This window comes from Numenius arquata, chromosome 8 (assembly GCF_964106895.1).
Source record: "Numenius arquata chromosome 8, bNumArq3.hap1.1, whole genome shotgun sequence".
In the NCBI taxonomy this organism is placed as follows: domain Eukaryota; kingdom Metazoa; phylum Chordata; class Aves; order Charadriiformes; family Scolopacidae; genus Numenius; species Numenius arquata.
The window spans coordinates 17,982,263-17,998,622 of record NC_133583.1 but is presented as its reverse complement, the minus strand read 5'-3'; positions in this window follow the sequence as shown (position 1 = coordinate 17,998,622).

Below are 16,360 nucleotides of genomic sequence, written 5' to 3'. Positions count from 1 at the left end.
CTTTAAGGAAACTGCTTTCTCAGATAGTACCTAGTAGTCATGGTCTTCTGATACTTGGTATAATAACGATTGTACATCTCTTTACATTAGCAGCACACATTGCATAGGAAGGACAAACTTCACTCTCTTGCCCTAAGGTTAGTTGGAATGAGAAGGTGCTCTTCTCTGTCCCTCAAGGTAAAAACAGGCGGCTTGATTTTTCTTCAAGCCCTTGGGGCAAACAGAAGCCTGTGCATTAAGCTCAGGTAGAATAACTAGCACCAGTTTCATTCCCCAGTGAGTGGTGGAAGACTCCAACTCAAAGATACTGTGTTGTGATGCTGGCAGGGATGACACTCATTTTGAAGTCTGAAGCATCGCAATCCAAACAATTGCTTGAGAAGAAAAAGTGTTGATTAGAGCAAAACAGAAGTATTTCAAATGATTCTGCTTTGAATCTCCTGGTGAGTTCCATCTCTTGTCATAAGACTGCAAGCTGTTACAGTATGTGCTATTTGTTTTTAGGATTAATACAGCACAAAGGTTTAAAGCATTGAAACTTTCCTACATGGGTTTAAGTTTGTGGAGAAAAAAATCCTCTCCTCCAGTTTGTGAATAAAACTTTGATTTCAAGAACAGACAGGCAAATAGCCGTATTTGGAGAGTGGGCATTGAGTGTGGGGTTACTACCGGTTCCGTTTAGCTATACGTTAGAGATGCACATTATCTTTTCAGTTGCATATTCGGATCTTCCTGTACTGTAATGGACTAGAATACACAGAACAATGGAATTTTGCCCATTTCTCATGTAAACCGAAGTCTTGGAAGTCTGAAAGCACAGCTTTTGTTCTGTAAAGTATCAGTGCGTGAAACATTATCCAAAACAATTTATAAAGGAATTGGCATTAACTGGAAGTTGCAGTTAGAAGCTACTGACTTGACCCTATATTTATAAGAACTGGAGAGGGAGAGAAAATGATAGAAAATTTAAACATGATCAAGAAAAACGAAGCCATTTACTGTTAGCATTTTGCAAAGATGTTTAAATCTTCCATCTGTCTTTCCTCTTCTCAAAGGTATAAAAATAGATCTATTAACTTTTAAAGCTGTGCATACAATTATCATCTAGATCAGAAGCTTTCCTGCAGCTGATGATGTCTTTTGTCTATGTAGAGCTTGTGGCAGGAGGTGTGGTGGGTGCATGTGTGTGGAGAAAGTTGTTGGTGTTGCTTAGAAGCACATTTAATTCTCATGGGCTCTATGCTGTTCTTTCCTGCTTATATATCATCTTTTAAAAGAACTTTGTTTTGTTTATCCTCTTTGTAAGGAGCCAGCAGCGGTTTCTCCAAACTCGTGAGTGGATCAGCATTCTACTTTGAGTCTCCAATTTGGTTACAGTCATACCTAATTCTGAGATGGCTTCTGCTGTGGAACTTTGGGAGTGTTCCAGTTTCTTGAAATTACACGAAGATATTAACTCATAATTCTGATGACTCCAACAGTAAGTGTTTCAGTTGTTTGGTTGAAGGGTAAAGGAAAAAAAATTCCCTCCAGAAAAGTAGCCAAGCAGAGAGAAGGTTGAGATGCAGTGATTTATAGCCTTACTATGTCAGGCTACTTGGCCTTTAATAATATTAGATGTATTGCCTTGACCATGACATCATTATGTTTTAGATCTCTCAGTCCCTAATTTCTCCATAAAATATACGGGTGTATTGTCAGCAGTTCTTAGTCCGTTCTGGTTACACTGGGACACTTCAGCAAGATTTCGCCAAGCACTGCCATGGGAAATGGTCTATTTTAGCTCTTAGCCGAGTTATTTCTGAGAACAATCATCCTTTAAAACACAGGTTTTACATCTTGTTACTATTCTCAGATACTGTTTTTTTTTTTTTTTTTGTAGAAAGCTTTGTGGGGCTATACAAATGCTAGTTCATACTCTAACTTCTCTATTCAGAACTAAAGATTTGTGGCAAGACTGGCTTTTTTAGGAGCAAGTGTACATCTTTCCTTAAAATCAGCTATTTGGCTGCTGCGTCAGACTTGAGCTGGCCCAAGCTGATCTGGGTGAGGTGTGGCCTCTGCACGTGTCCTGTGTCTGATCACTTCTGTCCAAGTTCTTTGGATGTTTACTGCTATTGCAGAATTTTAATACCTAGTTGCATTTCTGTTGGCTGCCTGTGCTTTCATAATAGCATGTGTCCCTATCCGACTTTTCAGGACTGTAAGTGGTCCTCTCTGACCTTAACTGCACCACATAGAGGTGAAAATCTGAGGGAAACAGCTGATCAAATTGAAGTATCGGTTCATTTTCTGGTACAGTTATGATCTTACATCTGGTGTTTCACCTCTTTACTTCCAATTTTGCCTACATAAAGGAGGCTCTCTTGTGATATGCTGAGATTTTGAAAAGATATGCAGAGCAATCGTGTTCCACGGTGCTGGAGACTTTTAGTCAGTGAAATTTAATAGGATAAATGAGCCACTCTTAAAGCCGTTTGCTTGACAGTTTGTTCGACTGGTAGCTCAGGACCCTTTGGTGAAACAAGAGCCTGGTTTACTAGAGACTAACTGTAGCACTGATGTTTACTGAGTAATATCCTATTAGGACTTCTTACCTTCATGGTTACAAATAGGGATGCCATCCCTGTCACACTGTGGGGACATCTCTTTGCATAAAGCTTATCGATGCTGTTTGATTCCTGAAGTTGGTACATTATCAAATGTTGCAGGGTATGTGGCAGCTATCATCTGCCGTACCAGGACTGTTCTGCGTGGCTCTGAAACGTGGAGCAGCAGATTGGCAAAGCATCCTGGCTATGTCTGTTTGAAGAGGAGAACTTTACAGTGATTAGTTCAATTAAATTATAAGATTGTGTTTTCTCTGGTGTCTCTGGGATGTTCAAGTGTGCTGTTTTTCTTGATTTAAATATTTCTTGTACTTTTTTGAAAGATCGATTTTAAAAATTATTATTATTTATTTATTTCCTAAAGACTGGGTTCTGGTAACAGTGGGTTTCTACTGTTTCTGTAGGAATTTTTTTTCTTTTAAGCCAAAATATCCATAAGATGTATCTCTACGATGAAGTGCACAAGGATGAAGGAAACTGGTAGTATTCTTTTAGTTGAGGTCATTGATCTCTGCAGTTTCAGTTCTAGCAGGGGCAGCAAGGCAGGGCATCCACATCTGAGATGTCTGCATTCCAGAGACAGTTTCTGTGCTCTGTCAGACTTGGGAAGTTCGGGTCCAAATGACTAAATAGGCTCAAGTAAGCAGTTAGATGAGTGACTGCAGTCAGAACCATGATCGTTACCAATTAGTTTTGTTTCCTTTGAAAAAAGAGGAAGAAAAAAGATCTGGTACTGTGTTATATGGCTGATCTCTGATGTTCTCAAGCCCCACAAATGGAATATGACTGTAAATGCAAATTCAAACTTTGTCAATTAGCCCAGTCCCCAGAGAGAACCAGAAAGGCATGGTGGATCATTTATACTCCATCCATCACTGGTGCCATTGCTGTCACTTCCTATTTGTTTTATGAAGAGATCTGCTCAAGAGAAAAAGCTGGAAAAGGCATTTAGGGCAATGATTTGCAGCATGGGGGGAAACCTTTACAAAAGGAGGTCCACTTGTCCTCCCTCTCTCCGAATCCTTACTTCAAAACCAACAAGCCTTGTGCTCCATTTAGACTGCAAAATATGTAATGTATCCTGTGCTGAGCTTATGGGGACACACAGGATGAGTTTTTATTGTTATTCTCATAACAGCCATGCTTTAAGAAACCTCAGAAAGAAATGTTTTCTTATCACAAAATCCAACCCTTTATAATAGCTATCAAAACTCCTCCCATGAAGCTGATAGGCAAGAACTGTGGTTTCCATTAAAAAAAAAAAGGCAGTTTGCCCAAAATTAATGGAGAGAAGCAGCAGATTCAGTAGTAGAATACACCCACCAAGAGTGCTTTCTAGATAGGCCCCATAAACTTTCTTTTAAAACAAACATTTCTGCATCTTTTAAAGTCAGTAGAATATAAAGCAATACCAAATTTACTTGGCATACTTGTGTTTTTTATATAAGTCAGATTTTTTTCACCTTTCTAACTTGAAGGCTGTGGGATTGTTTCCAAACAGTCTGATGCTTTAAGGGTCAGGAGCCTTATGAAGAACAAACAAGAGACTAAATTTTGCTTTTGCTTACGCTGGGTTCGTGCCAGAATAACTCAACTGATGTTGCTGGAGTTACTTACCCTTGCGCAAATCCAGACGAATAGAATACACTGAACTCTTTCTTATCTTGCTGCAAGGAGGACAAAAAAATAAGAAAGGTATTTCTGTCAGGTGGCCTCTCTTTTGTTAAGTGAAGTGACAATGAAACTGCTCTTATCTGCTGGTGTTGCCCTATCTTTATCTGAATTTGTGTCTGTGTTCCTTGTGAATACCAAGACCTCAGAGTTTAAGGAAACACTCTAGAGAAGGGGGTTGGCATGGATAAGATTCTTCTACGTTGTGGGAGAATGTCCTTAATGAGCAAAACGGATAAATCCACTTAATCACTTAATCTTTGACAATCACTTGCTTAATGTTTGCTCTCATCCATTTTCTTTGGCAGCATGATCCACAACAGAGGAGGCTATTTCTCAGCAAGTGTATCTTCATTCTGGCGCTTTGTCTAGGATATTAAGCAGCGTTTTGTCTCATGGTGCAAGTACTTCCAGCTCGTGAGTGGTTCGTAGGCAAATGTTCCCTATTCTATAGCGACCCCTTGATGTGGGGTCCCAGTTGGCTGCACACTGTAGTTGCTGTGCCACAAAACGTAAGTGTGGCTTCTGCTGTCACCTCACTTCTACAGTAGAATTGGGGTGTAAGCAAACGAAATTAAATTGTAGTTGTGAAGCAAATAAACATCTTACTGTAGGAAAGATACTTCAGTCATATGAATCCTTTCTTATCCTGCAGGTTCTAGCCATTTTAAGTGCATTGCTAAGGGGATTAGAAGTAGAATAATTAGGTCAAGAGATCAAGTCCTGCCTCCTACTTGAAGCAGGGTCAATGTCAAGTACCTAGGATGTGGGGAAAAATCCATTGCTTTTTCCATTCCCGAGTTTTGGGTGGGAAAAGCATATATAAACTTGGATGCTTTGTTAGAGCAATGACATCTGCTTTTACCCTGTTTTCCCCTTGTTGCATTTAGTCTTGCATTCAAACTCTTAATTTTTCTGACAGAGAACATCAAAGATGGTATTTAATTACTAGTGTCCAGAGTGCCATAACTTTTTCAGCAGTAATAGAAACTGTGAGTGAGAGGGAGTGGACTTCAGTGGACTGAAGACTCTTATGTTGTTTTGTTTCCCATGTCCTCAAACCAGTGCACTTGTTTGAGAAAGTATCAGTTTAATTATGTAAGTAATAAAAGTACCAGAATGAAAGAAAGTTCAAATTAAATTATGTAAATAACAGGAGTTGAAGACAACTTAAAAATAACACTGTAATGTCCTGTACACTTTAACCCCACCCCTTGGCATTTTTCCAGTTCACAGCTGACTAATAAAATTCAATCAATGTGGTTTAGAAAATACATACTACATATTCAACAGCTGTAAGGAATCCAAGCTGACAGTGTACCTTTACGTAGGTTAATAGCTCTTAAAAACAATTTCAGCACGGTGGTTCTGGAATTAACTTTCTAATAATTGTACAACTGCCTGGGCAACTGGAAAATTTGACTGGTATGTTTAGACTAACGGTGGAATATGTCTAAGAAGCAGAGCTACAGAAACAGAAATCGGTTATTTCAAAGTTTTAGTTGGATCACAGACAGACTTAAAAGCTCAGACCTGTTTAATGCCAGAGTTGTCCTAGCGCATAAAGCAGCCAGCACTCCCTGCCCCCCGTCCTCCCCCCACAAGCCATGCTTAATCAAACAGCGTCAGTAAGAAACAGCAAAACCAATAATTTTTGCTGAAGGTGCTAAATGGTCTTGGAAGAGCCACTTAAAGCTCATGTGAGTTCTCTTCTGCAGTAATGAGCTTGTCTGCTACCACAGGCTGAGCTTATTTGTTTATTAAAACTGGATATGAGTGTACATGCAAAGAGATCTTGCCATTAGGTAAAGAGAGGTCCTTAACTTTGGTCATGTTCAACCTGAATAATAAAAACTAGCTGTCATTAACCTTACTGGCCCTCCTCCCTAAAATGATTTCTATCTAAAGCTGAAACACTCACATCAGTAGGCAGCAGTATCGAGGCAGGAGCAAGGTTGTGGGTGTTGAGAACAGATGCAGCCCGCAAAAATATTTTAATAATATGTTTTTAATTTTGCATGGGAGCTGGGTACATATTTGGACTGTATCTTGGGAGCGAAGAGGAGAGCCCCAGGCTCCCACCCACACTTGTTGTTCATCACAAAACCCTTTGACATTTTCCTCATAATACAGGGGGGAAAAAAAAGAATATTTTCTGTGGGGCCGAGGTGGAATTCTAAGCAGCATCTCAAAGCGGTGATGCAGGTGAGGGGCCTCAAAGAGCATTTTTTTGCCAGATCTACAGCGTGGCTGTATCTGTACAGATTATCAAAAACTAAAGAAGGAAAGAGAAGGCTGTTTTCTGTTTTCAGAGTCTTCAAGAACTTGCTTAAACCGTAAACATAAGATTTTAATACAGTTTCGTAGACACCAAAACAACTCCAAAAGAAGCCAAAGAGAAGGCGGATGAGATTCTGGAGGGATTTGGATGATGGAGCTGGACTCTTTTCAGTGGTTTCCAGCGATAGGATGAGGGGCAACGGGCACAAGATGGAACATAGGAAGTTCCATTTAAATATGAGGAGAAACTTCTTTCCGGTGAGGGTGACAGAGCCCGGGAACAGGCTGCCCAGGGAGGTCATGGAGTCCCCTTCTCTGGAGATTTTCAAGACCCGTCTGGATGCAGTCCTGAGTGATGTGCTCTGGGCAATCCTGCTTTAGCAGGGGAGTTGGACTAGATGATCTCTAGAGGTCCCTTCCAACTCTGACAGTTCCGTGATTCCGTGGATTTCTCCCTGCTTAAACCTCAGGTCAAAGCCAGATGCCAGCAGCATCCTTGGGGCTGGGCTAGCAGAGATGTAGCTCTGTGTACCATTTCCTTAACCTTCAATGCTTGTGATGGTTTATGGGTACATAACAGGGTTTTTAATCCTAGTGACACTGCCAAGCATATCTAAACCCCAATAATTTTATTGAGAATAGATTCTCATCCACGGTTCTTACCATCTTTTGGTTTCTGATATGCTAATTTAATGCACCACTATTTTTCATGGGATGCTATCAAATAAGGAATGTCAAAAAGACATTTAAAAATACATAGTGCTTAGGCAAGCTGTTTCATGGCACTTAAGAGATATTTCTATCCTGCCCTCAATTAGAAAGCATAAATTTCTTTTCTATCTAAACATGGTCAAATGTATACCTCCTGTCTTGGTTTTGTTGTTTGGTTGTTTTTTATTTCAAAATCTAAATGGAAAGAAAGGGCTGTTTTCTCTCAGAAGCTGTCTTGGAAAAATTAATAACAAATGTGCTTTCAGCTGGAAGCAGAAGCTTTATGAGGTAGGATGAGTAACTCTAGAACAGTGTAATGTAATCAGCTGTGCTGAGCATTTGCAGTTTCTCTGTGTGGATCAGATGCAGTCTGATGCCTTCTAGTTCAGCAGCCCGTGTACAGCCTGCCAGTCAAGACTGAAAATATATGATAGGTGTTTGTTCCTAAACAGGATTAACGTTAAGCTCACAGGCTTGATGGATCTATGTATGGTACTAGGAAAATATTTTAATAGAGAGCGTTCCACGTATGGTACTGTTACTGGTACCCTTACGAATGAGAGTGTTACTTTGGCTATGAAAACGTACAGCCATACTGATAGTCCATGTTGACAAGCCAAATAAGCTACCAACGTTAGGTGCTTTTTACAATATGAGAGCATCCACTTACAGTTTATGTTCTGACATTAGGATAAAAGAAGTCACGTTCTTAACTGACTTAGAATGGCATGGTCTTTAAAAAGTAGACCAGTCCTCAGAGTTTTAAGATACCACAAAGAAGAACAGATGAAAAATTTGAGGAGCCTTGCTACAGTCTCTTACTAGCCAGGAGCAGAAGTGGGTGGCTAGGGTACAAATGGAAAAAGAGAAAAAAAAGCCACTATATGATTATTAATTTATTTTAAATTAGAAAACTATGTACTCTCCCAAACTGCTGCAGTCTAAACACTTCCCATCTTAATGAAGTAGAGCAGTCAGTTCCATGCCCTGCAAGTATTTGCAGCGGCTGGAACTACCATGTCAGGATGTCAACTGAAGGTGGTAGAAGCTTTGGATGAAAAAGGAGCTTTACGAATCACAATATTGGGGTGAAAGATTAAAGATGTTTTAAGGTTTCCATCCAGGATCCCTAAATTCATGAAAACTATGCACTGAAATGATTTAAAGTGTTACTGAATTATGCATAAGGAGCTTACCTCATTCATTAGGCATATGTGTATGTCCACTCATGTACGCGTGCAGCTAATGCTATAAAATTAGTGTTATAAATGCGTGATAAAGCTACAAATATCACTCACCTGCCACTTCTGGTTGCCAGGCTGTGAAAGATGGAAAGGCTAAAATTTCATAATGGTGATGTGAGTTGAAAAGTTGGGAAACTATGAACAAGTTAACAAAAATAAATAGCTGCTCTGGTGTTGAGCAGTGCTCTGAGAGTGCAGACACCGGCAGTGAATCAAATATTTCTTCCTTCTCCAGCACCAGTAGCCCTTACAAGCCTCTTTGGGGAAGAAGTGTTTTTTCACTTTGGACATATGGCATTATCTTGAGTGACTGCTTTATGAACATTTCCACAAAGGACAAGTCTTATATCGAAGAAGGCCAAGCATGCAACTTCATTTCCTCTTCCAAAGTTTAATCTAAAACATTTATTTGCTTTTTTGTACAGATTTAATTTGGAGCACATATGTATGACACATGTAACGTTATCAAATAGTTACCTGATGCTCATCAAAACAGTGGGAACAAAATAAAGCAAAACAATAACTCCAAGGTACATACAGGTAACTGTACTGACTGGTATGAATTTGTATCCAGAGCTGGTTGGTTTCAATTTTATAACAGCAGTCTCTCTTAAGAGAAATAGCCAGTGGTGGCTTTAAAATGGAGGCCTAGATTTTATGAATATTCATATCACCTTTGTGTATAGTGTGTAAAATAAGCATTTGAAATCTTAAAATACAGTTACTCGTGTGTGTATTTTAAATACTGTTATAAATTAGCATATTTTCCTGGGCTGCTGGGTAGGCATCACAGAGTCATCCATCATATTCCCGATGAACACAATGTGTTTCTCTGGTTGCAAACCACTGCTATTTTCTCTTCTGGCAAATGATAACCACTGAGTTCTGGTGAAGTGATCTTTGTGCTGTTGTGGGGATGCCATAAAAATGTCACTTACTGAAAAAAACTATGGCACCTGAAGTGGCTTGGCACTTGTGTGCTAGAAATTACATATGGTAGGTAGGTGGATTTGTGAGCTCAGCATTTAATGTAGAAAGTTATGCGTAAACAGTAAGCAGTCAGTGTGCTCTGTGTAGTTAGTGAGGGAAGAGACTTACAATAGCACAGCTCTGCAAGTGAGATTTCTATTCCTGAATAGCATTTTCAGGTCATCTGTTTATCTCACAATACAAAGTACTCAATTGTGCACATCATGTGAACTTTAAATAGCTTGGGACGGATTTTGCTTGAAAATAAGGAGTAACTATTGATTTCTATGGAGTTAGTGTAAACAAAATAGTTTCTGATCCTGTGTGTGGTTTTTGGTGGTTTTTTTTTTTTTTTTTCCCCTTTAAGGTAGTTAAATGGAGTTTAAGAACAACAGTTATCATAACTGTATGACACTAGAGTAGAATTGGGTTGTTGTGGATCTGCTGCTCATTACCTAAGTGCTCAGGTTAGACCAAGGGCTCAGAGGGAAAAGCTCTATAGGTGTACTTGTTTAAAATTTTGTAACCGAGTTCTCCTCACCATATCTTGGCCAGCTCATTCAAAGCTTTAGATGAAAACAAATCCATTTCTTTTTGTGTACTAGGCTTTGCACAACAACAGCAGAGGCATAGGTGTAAGATTCTGTAAAATTCACTATATTTATTCGGTATCTTTAATTTTACAGAAAATTACATGAAGAAAGTAAAAACAATTCTTCCCTTTTGCGGTGCATCTTTTTAGGAGCAGCTATTTTCACAATTTTTTTGGCAGTGTTCAGAATGCTTTGTTTTATTTTTAATGTAATGCTAAGTCAAAGTAAACTTTACAGAATTGCAGGCCCAGATATCTGAAATACAATCATCCATCAGAAGCCCTCAGTGGGACAATTACAGCCCCCACATCCTCCCACGGCAAACCATGATTACAGGAGAAGAATGCTTGAGGGCTGCAGCTGAGATTAGACAATATGAAGTACTCTCTCCAGCCTTCACAAAATCACCTGCTATAAGTCTTAGTAATGAGATAGGTGAGATTAATTGAATGCGTGTGTTCTCCATTAGAACTGATTTTACATATTTTGCAATTTATTTCAGCATCTGTCTTGATGTCTGTTTAAGTTAGATATTCACATCTGTTATGTGGTTTCCATGTTCTTTACGGAGCAAATACAGCTTTAAATACTTGTTTGATGTCAAATACAGTGTATATCCAATACCTACTCCTCACAGTTGAGTTCTCTCAGCGTTGCTTTTCTACCCAACTCGTGTTCTCTTTTCCTTCCCAATATCCTCCTTGCTTCTCGAAAGCCAAGAAGACCCCCTACTGTCTTCATCGCTCCTTCCTACTGTTTTTCAGCAGTTCTTCCTTCCTACCTCCTGTTTCCACAACTCACTCAAGGATCTGATTTTCAGACGATACACACTGTATTGTAACTTACACGTATGTAAAAGTGAGGGTAAATTAGGTGTAAGATGTTACTCTGGTTTAAACAAAGAGCATTGTGTTTTGTTAATGCCCAGACTGCAGAGCCCTAAGGTGCCGGAAAAGATCCTCAGCGTTAAGTGATCAAGGCCAAAATCTTGCTGTGCCCTACACGCAGACCAGTCAGAGTAGTGATGCTTCGGTGAGTTCCCTTTACAGGAACTACTTAATGGGCAGCCTGAGCTCTCGATCAGATCTTTCTGTATTAGTTTACAAGTTAATTTACAAAGATGTATATAAGAAGGCAACCGTTATTTGTTGGTAACAGTAATATTACTAATAATGATGGAATCCTTCAGGCACAACAGTCAGAAAATGCATGCATTTATTCCTTTGTGTCTTAAAGTACATAAGATGAAAATTTAAGCTTTAGATGTATCACATAGAAAACCATATGGCCACATCCACGCTTGGGAAGACATTTGGCTTGGCCAAATTCTTTTCTCAGCAAGCTTGTCCTTGCTGACTGCAGGAATTGGGGATTATAACAGGAATGTAGACAAGGCTGTCATGTCCTTCAGCATTTTCAGCATGATGTAGGTATGAGCACAGGTGGGCAATTAAACACTTTGTACTTCATTTCCCACTGGGTGTCAGTTATCATTTCACTCCCACGATTGGAAACAAATATCAGTGATGATGGAGCTCCCTCCTCTCGTTCCATAGTAGCATCTGAAAATGTGGCTCATTTTCTTTATGTCAGGGATGCTTTGACACTCTTTTGCTAGCCTAAAGGTAAAGTATGGCTAATCCTTGCTTATTGACGTGGATTTTTCCTCAGAGCTGCACTGCCACATCTCAGGTGCTGTGGATAATATTTTTGTTGTTGTTGCTGCTGTTGTTTTGGAGAAACCGAGGGATAGAGAATAACATGTCCTCTTGTGGAAGTGGATGCCCGAATGAACAGAGAAGTCTCTGCAGAGAATAGTGAAAGGTAGCAAATGGTGCTGAGTAATATTGCCTTTGTTCAGAGAAAGAGTACAGTAAGAAAAAAATATTTAGAACTGTAAGCAAATTCTAGTAACTCCAGAAAAGAAAAGATGTGAGGGTTTGGGTGATCCTACAGATTTTTCTGGTGTGTTTTTTTTTTTTTTTTTTTCTTACACAGAGTATGGCTACTGGTTTAGGGAGTTTGCTTAAAAATAAAGTACTGTTTGTAGTAGAACCACACAGATCTTGTGTGTTCTGAGTCTAAAGTTTTGTTTATAAAACACAACTGTATACAATAACAGAGACTAATTTAACACGTACAGAGCAAATAACTTCCATGCTGTGCTATAAAACATAAAGGATAGTTAACTCCCAGTTTGCTTATGTCTCGGGCGCAGGGTCTCCAGACTGACCTTTCAGTTCAGTTTCACTGCAAGAAGCTGACTTTTTTTGTCATCCCCTCATTTTTGTAAAGGTAACCTGAAACGGGGTTCTGGAAAGTAGGAGCAAAGATGTTCTCCCCTGAAAAGCTCGTTCCTTTGGCTTGTATTACCCAATATTACTTAGCTCTTGTCTGGCAAGGTTTGGTGGGTGGAGGAAGTGAATAGGTCTTATTTTGAGGTCTAAAAAGGAGCTGAATTTTATATTAGCTTCACAGTTTGTTTGTTTTTATTCCTGTCCAATAAAAAAGCTGCTTTTCCATGGGAGCCTGAGGAGAGCTCACTCAAGATGAAAGGAAGTGGAATGCATCTCAAAGAGCAGCCAAATTTTGATGGCTTTTTCTTGCTGATGGTATGAGCAGTTAAATCTTTTAAAAAGGTGGTGTTGCTTTCCTCTTAGCCCTATCAGTTGTACAACTCTTTTCCATCCTTTGTGAGTGTATCATACTTGATCATCTGCCAAAACCCGTTTGTTTAATTAAATTCTTTTAAGAACAAATCGCTCTTCTATGAAGTTTGAAGGATCATGTGCAGCTTGGGTTTCCCCTGGTACTTTCAGGTTGGTTTTGATTGTCACCTTACAATACTGGATTACGTTCCCTTTATGTGCTGCCTAGTGACATAAGGGGGATGTGGCAGCCTTGTGTGGGCTGGTATAATGTTCCTGCTTCATTACATACAGAAACATTTATTGCTGTTGAATAACCTGCTGTGGACCCATGGTGGATATTTTTTTCCCCTTAAAATAGTCACTTGTCTGTATGTGCTTGAGGTGCATAGTGTCTCACATTTGTTTTAGTGATCTAAAATAGGGAATATGGGGAGGACCATGCTCAAGTCAGTTTGTGGGGCATTAGCAAAATCCAGCTCGTGCTGATGGGAATTACAAAACTGATAGTGTTGGGCTTCCTCAGTACATTTCTAGTGAATGGTCACGTGTGGCGTGCCATCTGCTTGTATCAGAAATCATTCTTCTTACTCATTAAAACCTATTGGCCCATGCTGAGTTCTGGAGTGCCACAGCTGACCAGTTCTGGTGCCTGACCTCGATGGTTTGCATGAAAAAGGCCTCTCAGTGAAACAGAGGAATTTGTAGTCTCTGGGTACCTTCACTGGTAGAAGGCTCAGGCTGCAGCAAAAAACCCACAGTTGAACGTTACCTTAAAATTGTTACCCTCGAGAGTATCTCAGTCCAGAAGACACAGCCATGTTCTAAACAAAGCGCATTTGTTGCCATTCAGTCCTCATAAGGTATCAGCAAAATGATTATTTTCGTCTTTGTGGCAGTTTAATTTGAAGCACTTTCTGAGTGAGAGCTGTGGGGGAAGAGGATGCACTTTGTGTGGAGTGAGGGTATAATTTGTTCAGTAATTATATCATTTGATCAATTTAGCCATGTGTTTAGATGCACTTCAGCACAGAAACCTTAGAGCAGCAGGGGAGGTATTCATACTGTTTCATATCTAATTTCATATCTTAAATCCATAGGTGTGCATGTTCTTCATAGTTGAGCATCTCTCCAAGTTTTAGTTGTCCATTGTGACTTGTCTTGAAGAAGAAAGCAATGTAGTTGTGAAGAGATGTTTATTATCTATCACTAAATGGTCTAATGACCCAATTACGGTGATTACTGTCAGTGTTTGTTAGCCAAGGAGTCCTTGGTGGTGTGAAGGGTCCTGATACCTGTAGCTCCAGTAGCCTGTAGTTGTCACTGGAGTGTCACTTCAGAAAGGATTTTGACAAACTGTCTAGGGTAGGGAACCAATAGAGTACACCTAAACATCTGTGTCATTGATTATGGTTATTGGCTAGAGCTGCTCAGGAGTTGCTCGTGATCAAATAATTGAAGCTTCTTGAAGTTATTGGCAGGTGCCCACACAGAAGGATCTGCCCCGGCTTGGATTATCTGGTTATTGGCTGTTGCAACCAGTTGCTGTGTCAGCAGCGATCTGCCCTGCCTCCCAGCCGTCTGCAGCGGAGGGAAGCTGCTGTGAACGAGTGAGCCCCCACCTTGGCTCTCAGTTGTTACTATTTGCATTTCATGCGATCATACAACCTGTATTACTAGTAAATTGACCTTACAAAAGCGTTCCCTACTTTGTACTGTAGATGATCAATAGAATCAATGGCACCGTGTGTGGCATCGGTTAGAGCTCAGTGAAGAGAGTGGGAAGAGCAACAAGCAGCTCTTTTTCTACTTCTTGCCTTTCCTTTTCATCTTTGTTTTAACTTTTTTTTTTTTTCCTTGTTTTGTTTTCCAGAAATGTATTTTCTTTTGCACTTCGCAGATATCACTTCTTGGTAATAGTGGTTTTTTGTTTGTTTGTTTGGTTTTTTTTTTTCCTGCTTTAACTCTATTGACAGTAATTTTGCACATTAAAACAACTGAATGTGTCTTTTGTTAAAATTTTAAACTTTGTTTACGGGGGAGCTAAGTTCTGGTAGTTAACACACAACACTGGGTAGGAGTTTGCCTCAGTACCGTGGCCAATTATCAGACACTTACTCTGTTTTGCTTCATATCTCCACCACCTACAATTTCAAAGAAGGCTTCGTGGCGTACATTGTGCAGAACATTCTTTTCAGAGGAGAAAGAGCTAAACAGTTTCAACAGTGTTGGAAAACAGGTTTTCATTTTTAAATGGAAAATGTGTTACATCTGCTTTAGTTTGTTTCCTAGCTTTCTCGGCATCAAAAATTGTTTAGCACTTAAGTTTTTCAGGAAGCTCCCTGCTATTTATTGTTCACAATTCTAGTTCTTCAGAGGTTGCAGACTTAAGGGACAAGATCATTCTCTCTTTTTTTGTGGTCATTTGTTCCTATTTTCTTCTTTCTTAGTCATCCTTCATTTTTTCCAGAAATAATTTTTACTTTTACATGATCAAAACTCTCTTACTATCACATCTATGTGCTAACATTCAGACTGGCTAATCTGAAAACTACCTAGAGAGTCCACTAGCTGTTTTTTATCAGAAGCTATTTCTGTAGAGTGATCCCAATTGCCCTTACTTTTAATAGGAAGATGTGAAAAGCTATTTACACCTAATCTAGTTAGCTAATTTCCATACTTTTCACTTAGTATCAAGGGAGCTACTTTCCTGTTGTAGTACTGTGTGTCTTCCAGCTGTGTATCTAAATTCTTTCAGACTGTGCCGTCACTTCATATGCTTACAGCCATCAGCTGTTGCCTGCAAATCTTAAATGAGTCTCTTTCCTTTCCTTCCTTTCACGTATGTCATCACTTATTATATTTTGCTTCGTGGTACTTGTGAGGAATAATCTCATATCTTGTTTATATTTTAACCATTCTCCAGCTTGCTTTTCACACAAATGGATGTTAATATTTCCCTCCATTTCATATTATCAGCTGGAATTCTTAATTACTTAAATGGCTCCTCAAAATCTAACCCTCATAACATAATTATACTTTCTCTCTTTACTTTTGCAGTGGATTCAGCAAATGTATGAGCACTTCAGGTTTTCATTACTCAGCTCTTATGGTAGTGAAAAACGGTCTCTATCAGAAGTCATCCTTGTGAAGAGGTTGCAAAGGTAAAACCAGATTGAATTTCTGTGTGTGTAATTACATGTGCAAGAGGATTTGTGTGCAATTTGAAGAGTTTATATAAAGCAAAGTCTGTAATTGTTTGTCATTTTTCACCTTTATGCTGGATTTATTTTGGTGATTTCACCATCTTTGCCCAAGATAATAAACCCTTCCTCCAATACAAATCAAGTATATTTTATCTTCCATGCTGTAGCTGTGATCAATAGCTGTCATTTAAAACTCTAGATGGCAAAGGAATCTTAATTGGACCCCATGTAATTGGGTCAAGTTGATTGTTGGAGTACTGTGGAACTCTAGGAATTATTCTCTCCGATACTTCAATTTGTCTTTCATTACAGTTGTGTAATTCCAAGTTGCAAAGATGAGAAGTCATGCAGAAAAATCTGTGACAATTTTTAGACTGCTTCTAAAGCCTTGCACGCTGAAGATCTATAAATGTTACTAAATTAATGAGT